Below are 9,076 nucleotides of genomic sequence, written 5' to 3'. Positions count from 1 at the left end.
TAATTGTGTGACTTACTCCAAAGAATGTATTTAAAAGTGTATAGCTTTGAGTATAGTACTGTACATAGCTATCATTTACTAGCTAAATTTATCACACATATAATTATATCCTAAATCATAGCATAAAAAATACACTTATTTGTTCCAAACGAATTGCCTGGTACATTACTTGTTACAACATTCAGACATTTTAAAAACAAACGAAATTGGACAATTTCCTGTTTTAGTATGTGTTGGCCTGTGTTCTCGTCAGCCACGAGCTTTTTGAGCTGAACTGGAAGCCATTCGGTATGCAATACCCTTCTTCACGGAACCAGGACTGCTGGTTGCTATTCCCATCTTTTCATCTGGTAAGTAATGCTCTAAGAAGCCAAAGGGAGAGAGAAAATGCATAGCGTGGCAATAAAGAGCTCTTGATGAAGAGCTGCTTGAGTACTCTCTGATTTGCATTCAAAGAAATCAGGAATCTACTTGCTCAGGCATCATAATTTCCATAGCTACTCCTTATTTCCAAGTTATTATTAAACATGTATTAAGTTCCCACAGTGCATCAACACAAAACAAGTAAAGAAAAGCCTCTTGTGGGACACCATCTGCCTTCAGGCCCTTTTAATCCCAAGCTTAGGATAACCTAAAAATATATTATGATAAAAGAAGTACGTAAAAGAATACTTCTAGGCCTTTCCTAGTTATCCTGCATTATAAAAATCAGTTATATGTAATAAGTAAAATTATCAGTGTATTTGTAGTTAATCATGCAGTCAGGATGTGGGGAAGGCTGGGAAGCAGAGGGTTAAGTAGCCACCATACATCACCCATGTGCTGTTGTTTTTTAGTTTTTTGATACATAATGTATACATATTTATGGAGTACAGGTGATATTTTCTCACATGTATATAATGTGTAATGATCAAGTCAGAGTATTTAGGATGTCCATCAATACAAGCATTTATCATTTCTGTGTTGAGAACATTTCAAGTCCTCACTTTTAGCTATTTTGAAATGTACAAGGCATTGTTGTTAACTGTAGTTACCCAACTCTATGTTGAACACCAAAACTTATTCCTTCTACCTAACTGTAGGTTTGTATCCATTACCCAACCTCTCTTCTTCCCCTCCCCACATACCCACATTCTTTCAAGCCTCTGGTAACTGTCATTCTACTCTCTACCTCCATGAGATCAAATTTTTTTAGTTCCCACATTTCAGTGAGTGCATGTGATGCTTGTCCTTCTGTGCCTGGCTTAATTCACTTAACATAATGACCTCCAGTTTCATCCATGTTGTTACAAATAATATGATTTCATTTGTTATGGCTGAATAGTATTCCATTACATAAATATACCACATTTTCTTTATTCATTCATCCACTGATGGGCATTTAGGTTTATTACATGTTTTTGCTATTGTAAATAATACTGAAATACACATGTGGGTGCATGTATCCCTTTGATACATTGATTTTCTATCCTTTGGGTAAATATACAGTAATGGAATTGCTGGATCATATGTAGTTCTATTTTTAGCTTTTTGAGAAATCTCCATATTGTTTTCCATAATGGCTATACTAATTTATATTCCCACCAACAGTGTATGAGAATTCTTTTTTCTCTGTGTCCTTGTCAGCATCCATTATTATTTTTATTTTTTTGTCTTTTTAATAAGAGCCATTTAGTCTAGGGTAAGATGATATCTCATTGTAGTTTTGATTTACATTTCTTTAATGATTAGTGATGTTAAGCATTTTTTCATAGACCTGTTAGCCATTTGTATACCTTTGGTAAAGAAATATTTGTTTACATACTTTGCCCATGTTTTAGTGGAATTGTTCGTTTATTTTGCTGTTGAGGTGTTTGAGTTCCTTCTGTATTCTAGAATTAGTCCATTGTTGGTGAAATATTTTGAAAATATTTTCTTCCATTCAACTAGTTGTCTGTTTATTCTCTTGATTGTCTTCATTTTTGTACAGAGGCTTTTTAATTTAGTATAGTCCCATCTGTCTATTTTTGCGTTTGTTGCTTTTGCTTTTGGGGTCTTAAGCCATAAAATCTTTGCCTAGAAAGATGTCCTGGAGTGTTTCCCCTACGTTTTCTTCCAGTGCTTTTATAGTCCTGGGTCTTACATTTCTATTTTTAGTTCACTTTGAGTTGATTATTTTTATATAGTGAGAAATGGGAGTCAAGTCTCAGTGTTCAGCATATGGATATCCACTTTTAGTGGTCCAGGCAGGCCTGCAGGCTGTTTGTTTGGTTGTTGGCAATGGCAGCGGTGGGCAGGATGGGTGGGCAGGACCTTGGGCTGCTGGGCAGCATGCAAGGGATTGGTGATGGTAGTATCAGTGGCAGGACAGCCCTTGGGCTCCTAGGTAGCACTCACTAATGTTGACAGTGGCTGTGACAGGCAGTGTGGGCCAGTCCCCAGGTCCCCATATGGCATGTGTAGGTGGGTGCCAGTGGTGGTGGTAACAGCAAGTTGGGTGGGCCCTTCCTCAGGTCCCTGGGAAGAGAGCAAAGATGCCAGTGCTTGTGGACAGTAGGGGGTGATCTGCAGGTCCCCAGGTGGCATGCTCGGGCATTGGGGCAGGGTGGTGCCAGGCTGGGCAGGCTTGTCCTCAGGCCCTTCGGTGGTATGTATTGGCACAGTAGAACTCAATGACTGCCAAGGCTGGCCAACAGTGTCTGCATCATATAGGGACAGCCCAGTGGTTTGTGTGTGAATGAGAGAATGTAAAGACCTGGGCAGGCAACAGCTAAATTTCTTATCCTAGTAATAAATTTGTGGATTGGGTATAGAAATGGCAAAAGCAGAACAATCCCTCCAAAAGGACTCTGAAGGATGAAGTTGGAAAACCAATAGCCTAAAAAATACATATTGAACAATACTTTCAACCATTCATTGTGCTGCTGTGAAATTTCAAAACATTACTGACTTTAGCAATTTTATGACAATATTTTTCTAATTTTTAAACTGCTTTTGACATAGCCTTGAAATTCATTTAAAAGGATTTTTCCCCTACCTTAAACACATCAAAGCAGGGCTTCAGGCAGAGGCATGACTCAGGGAGGTTCACTGCTATGAAAGTCAATTTGGAAAAGGTAAACTCACAATGTGAAAGTGAAGTTACCAAAAGCGTCAACAGAAGAAGCAAAACCCAGTAGAACCCACTAACCATAGAGCATTTTCATCCAATTTAACTTACCCCAAATAACTGTAACCCCAAATGACACAATGTGATTAAGACCTTTCACTGTAGAATGGATCCACCTTACCCCACTGATTTTCAGAGCTAATTGAGCTGTGTTTTCTACATCTACTTCCTTGTCCCTTATTTGTGTATTATTAACTCGCACAGTCACTGCAGCAAAGATGTCTGCTCCTTCCAGGCCAGCTCCTCACTGGGTCTTTTGGCGGCTTCGACTTAGTCACCTACAGTGGTGGTTCTCAGCTGTGGCAGTTCGTTAGAACCTGCTGGGGAACTTTAAAAAAAATTCCCATAATCAGATCCCACCTCAACCCAATTAAATTATAACCTTTCAGAGTATTTTAAAAGATAACTCCCTAGGCAATTCTAACGTGCACACAGTGTTGACAAAACACTCACCTAGAAGAAGCAGGATTTCCTCGCCAGTGTCGCCTTGAATCGTATTCACTTTGTTTGAGGGTTGTCAAAATTTAATAAAGCAACTTTTACCTTGTCCATTTTGAATCGATGGCTACACAGATGTCACAAACTGAGTCTCTGGAGCCTTGCCTGGCTTGTTCAACCCTGTGTCCCAGGATCCAAGGGTGGGTGTGTTGCCTGACTTGGAGCAATGAAATAATGGCAAACGGATTCCTCTATCCCTTCTCTGTTGCTTGAATTTTCAATATGAAAGTAATAAGTTACTTGGAAAAAAAAAGGCAAAGAGATGAAGAGTGATCATATGTCAAATTGGTTGTATGAAGTGGCTGATAATGATGCAGTATCACACGCCTGCTTTGTTAGTGCAGTGTTCTTTCAGCATTGCCAATGACCATCGAAAGGACAGGGGACCTAGAGGTGAGGTGGCACCTTTGCACTGATAAATTAAAGGAAGCTTTGGATAACCTGATTTGGTGGCAAGGAAACTGCACTTACTGTGCCTTCCAGTCTCAGAGTTGGATGCAGATATATTACTAAGTGACTCTTTAGGAAGGATGTAGTTTTCTTGAGTTCACGAGATCACAAACAAGGTACAATTTCTTTCAGAATAGAGCAAATCAGAACGGCATGACTAGACTGTTAAAAAGCCTCAGTAACTGGGCAATGAGGGGAAAGCTAGAGTGCTTGCTTCTTTACCATAGGTGAATCAATCTTCTGCAACAGAGGAGGGTCTGGCCCCCGGGCTTGTGTTGGCTGGACCCTTCCTTGCATGGAAACGTCTGGCAACAGGATTTGAGGACTTGAGAGGTGCATACCTTAGAAAGGGTTTTGTGTTCCTGATTTAGTCTGTATACGTTTTTGTAGAAATGACTGCTTTAGGTTGTCTCTTAATTACTCCCACCCCTTAAAATACTAGAGCTAATTTCCCCTGTAAGATGGGTATGGTTTTGTTTAGCATTTGGAGAGATATAACACCTTTTCATTATTCTTGAACTTCTTATTGATCTAGGAAGAAAGGGTTTCAGAACAATACACACTGTCACCCTCACTCAAGGTAAACAAATGTCTTAAAGATACGTGATCTTTGTGCATGATCCCTTTCAGAGCTGGCCTAAATTGTGCCCTCATTGCTTACCATAAACTGATGACGACTTTTGCAAGAGCACGAAGATCATCTGTGAGTAAGAGCACTCCGACATCACCTCTGCTCTCACCAAACAGCAGATTCTCATTTACAGTCATTAGTAGACTCAGGGGCACAGGTAAGCGAACCCATGAAGAATAGTATTGTTTAATTTCAATTAAACCCAACAACTCCTCTTACCAAGTGCTACCAGAACAATGTTCATTCATTCAACAAGCATCCTGTGAGTGTTTATCAAATGCGACACACAGACCCAGGTGCCGGAGGCACAGCAATAAACAAGGCAGCTCTCGATGCAGTCTCTCCTGAACATTCTAATTCAGAGGGAGAGAGACAAACACTAAACAAGCAGACACATAGCACCAATTCAAAAAGGAATAAGTGTTGTGAAGAAGACAAACTGGGTAACTTGATATAAAGTGATCAGTGGAGGAGGGGTGGAGGGCTCCACTTCAAAAGCTGGTTGGAGGAGAGGGCATTTGAGCTGACATCTGAACCATAGACAGACCTAGTCATGCAGACTGAGGTGAGAGTGTTTCCATAGAGCAAAGAACAAATTCGACTCTTCCCCCAACAGGAATAAGCTGGTGCATTTGGGAAATTAAAGAAGCCTTTTGTGCCTGGTGCCTAAGGTAGCGGATGGGGACAGAGAGTGATGGAGCCAGAGAGCAGACGGATTTCTAGGTCAAACATAAACGGATTGTAGAGTTTTAAAAAGGGGAGTAGCATATGATCTACATTTTATGAAAATCATTTTGACTACCTGGTGGAGATCAGAGAATAGTGAAACAAAACTGGACACTGCACTATGGGTTGGGAGACTGGTACAGGGGTCTGGGTGGGAGATGGTGATGGCTCGAGTGATGGTGATTGCAGGGGAGATGGAGGGAAATGAACAAGGAAGTAGAGTCAACAGAACTTGATGATGGATCAGAAATAGGGGGTGAAGGAATAAGGGGAATCAACGGTGACTCCTGGTATCATCATTTACAAGACAGGGAAGAAGAAAGGAATAGGAAGGAATAAGGAAGAAATAGTTATTTTGTGTTTTGCTTTGTTGGAGGTTTAGACAGGCCAATAGTTGTGTTGGACCCATTAAGTATGTAAAGCGTGTTGGATGTCAATGTGGTTATGTCAAATTTACAATTAAATACATGTTGATCCTTGAACAGTGCAAAGGTTAGGGGCTCCAACTCCCTGCATAGTTCAAAATCCACATGTAACCTTTGACTTCCCCAACTAATAGCCTACTGTTGACCGAAGCCTTACTGATAACATAAACACATATTTTGTGTGCTATATGTATTATATACTATATTCTTACAATCCAGTAAGCCAGAGAAAAGGAAATGTTATTAACAAAGTTATAAGAAAAAGAAAATATATTTACCATACATTAAGTGGAAATGGATCATCATAAAGGTCTTCATCCTCATCATTTTCATGTTGAGTAGATGGAGGAGGAAGAGGAAGAGCAGAAGTTGGTCTTGCTGTCTCAGGGGTGCAGAGGCAGAAGAAGTGGAGGAGGTGGAAGGGGAGGCAGGAGAGGAAGGCACACTTGGTGTAACTTTTATTGGGAAAAATCTGCATTAAGTGGACCTGTGCAGTTCAAACCTCTGTTGTTCAAGGGTCAACTGTGTAAGTTTGGGTCTCAGGAGGACAATTGGGGCTGCCAATGTACATCTGGGGGTCGATAAACAGATTTTATTTGAAGTCAAAGCACTAGATGAGATTATCCAAAGGAGAGAATGCAGAGAGAAAAGGAAAGTGCTGGACTGGGTTCTCGCGGAGGAAGAGCAGCTGGATGTGAAACCAGAGAAGAGTAGCCAGTATAGAGCAAAATATCATTTCAGTGGAAAGGACATCAGCCAGATGGGAGTGGGTTGAAGAAAAAAGGGAAGTGGAGGCAGCAAATCTTCCCATGTTTTGCTGTGAAGGGAAGAGAGAAACGAGCAATTAGCTGGAGAGGGTGTGTGGGTGTCCCTTTTTACAACAGAGCTACCAGAGCATGTGTGTCAGCTGACAGTTTGGAAGGGAGTGGGTCCATGTTGGTGTCAAACAGCAAAATCCACAGGCTTGGTTGTAAAGCCTTCCCTCCCACCCACTTCTAGCAGGATTAATTATCCCCTTGTCTCTATTCCCACAGGGCTTGCTTAATAATATTTATAACATTTTATTATGGCTAATTGTGTAAATTTCTGTCTCCCAGGTGGATTATAAACTCCTTGGGAGAGCGGCTATTCTTTACTGATTGTCAGCTAGCTACATCAGGCACTTTATGCGGCATGCTACGTGTGTGATCTCAGTTACTCTTCACAACAACCCTTTCTGGGAAACATGATCTCCTTTATTTTGTACATGAGGAAATTCAGGCTCAAAGAGCCTGAATAACTGGCACGATAATTTGGGTGGTAAACTGAAGGTGGAGTTGAAATTCAAGTTCAGGTCTGCCTGCCTCTAAAGCACAAGCTTTCCCTTGCTACACTTCTGTTTCAATGCTTTCTGCTATGCATCCCCAGTGCCTAGTTAGCACAGTTCAGTATCAGACATGTACTAACTTGGAATTCAATAATAGTGAACAAGGTAAAATGAAGCTATGTTAATAAACCTTAAAAACCTGCAATTCAATTACTCTGTCTCCCTCTGTTTTTGAGAATAAATTCCATTTGTTGATCTAGTGGGAATATCCCAGATTGTTCCAGCCACGCTTGCCCCTCCGCTGGCATCCCATTCTTGATTGGGAGAAAGACAAGAACGGGGAGCCCGGGCTAGAGATCACTAGTGCTGCTGTCCTCAGCCACTGCAGCTCTGCTTCTGAACTGGCTGGGCAGGAGAAGAAGCCGCTGAAGTTGAGAATGTTTGGCTGAGTAAGGAAAGTGGTTTGTTGCAATTAGGCAATGGCCAGAGTCAGAGAATTCAATTTGTTTATTTTTTAAACCTCAAAGTCATGATTATTTCCTTTTGTTTGGTGGTTTTCCTTCTTAGGTGTCTTTTTACCAAATTTATCACATAATGATAATAACCTCATGCAATTTATTTGGAGAAAAAGAAAGTTTCCTTAGGAGCTTTAGTACTTATCTCAGGTATCAAATGCACTTGCTTTTTTGTTCTATGCAAATTTAATGTAGAAAAGCAATTTTCTCTAGTTACTAGAAAGTTACTGAGCCTAGAGACAGATATTTGCTGCAACTGAATAAAACCAATGCACTGTATCCTATCTCTGGTGTATTAGTCAACTGTGCTCAGTTATGCTCTGTCCTAGTAGACCTGAAGTCAGCTGGCCTCAGCAGAGATCTTATAGTCACTGACCTTGCCGTATCAGTGCATTTCAGTGTTTATCAAGTGCCTGCTCTGTGTTGCCACCTTTTGTATATGTTATACAAGCATACCATGGAGATGTTGCAGATTCAGTTCTAGACCAACGCAATAAAGTGAATATCGCAAGTCACACAAATTTTTGGGTTTCCTAGTGCATATAATGGTTATGTTTACATTATACTGTAGTCCAGTAAGTGTGCAATAATAACAGTATGTCTAAAAAAAGTATATACTTTAACTTAAATACTGTATTGCTACAAATTGCTATTATAATAATCACCTGAGCCTTCAATGAGTCATAATCTTTTTGCTGGTGGAGGGTCTTGCCTTGAGGTTGATTGCTGCAGACTGATGGGGTAGTGGTTGCTGAAAGTTGGGTGGCTGTGATAATTTCTTAAAATAAGAAGTCAATGAAGTTTGCTGCATCAATTGACTCTTCCTTTCATGAAAGATTTCTCAGGAGCATGTGATGCTGTTTGATAGCATTTCACCCACAGAAGAACTTCTTTTGAAATTGGAATCAATCCTCTCAAACCCCACCCCTGCTTTATCAACTAAGTTTATGTAATATTCTAAATTTATTGTTGTTATTTCAAGAATATTCACAGCATCTTTACCAGAAGTAGATTCCATCCCAAGAAATCACTTTTTTTTCTCATCCTTAAAAAGCAACTCCTCATGCATGCAAGTTTTATCATAAGATTGCAGGAATTCCATCACATCTTCAGGCTCCACTTCTAATTCTAGTTCTCTTGCTGTGTCTACCACTTCTGCAGTTACTTCCTCCACTGAAGTCTAGAACCACTCAACATCATCCATCGGGGTTAGAATCAGTTACTTCCAAACACTTGTTAATGTTGATATTTTGACCTCTTTTCATGAATCACGAATGTTCTTAGTGGCATCTAGAATGGTGAATCCTTTCTAGAAGGTTTTCAATTTACTTTTCCCAGATCCATCAGAGGAATCTTAGCCTGGACCCTTGAGATTTT

The sequence above is a fragment of the Eulemur rufifrons genome, chromosome 15 (genome assembly GCF_041146395.1).
Source record: "Eulemur rufifrons isolate Redbay chromosome 15, OSU_ERuf_1, whole genome shotgun sequence".
NCBI lineage: Eukaryota > Metazoa > Chordata > Mammalia > Primates > Lemuridae > Eulemur > Eulemur rufifrons.
This window is presented reverse-complemented; position numbering follows the sequence as displayed.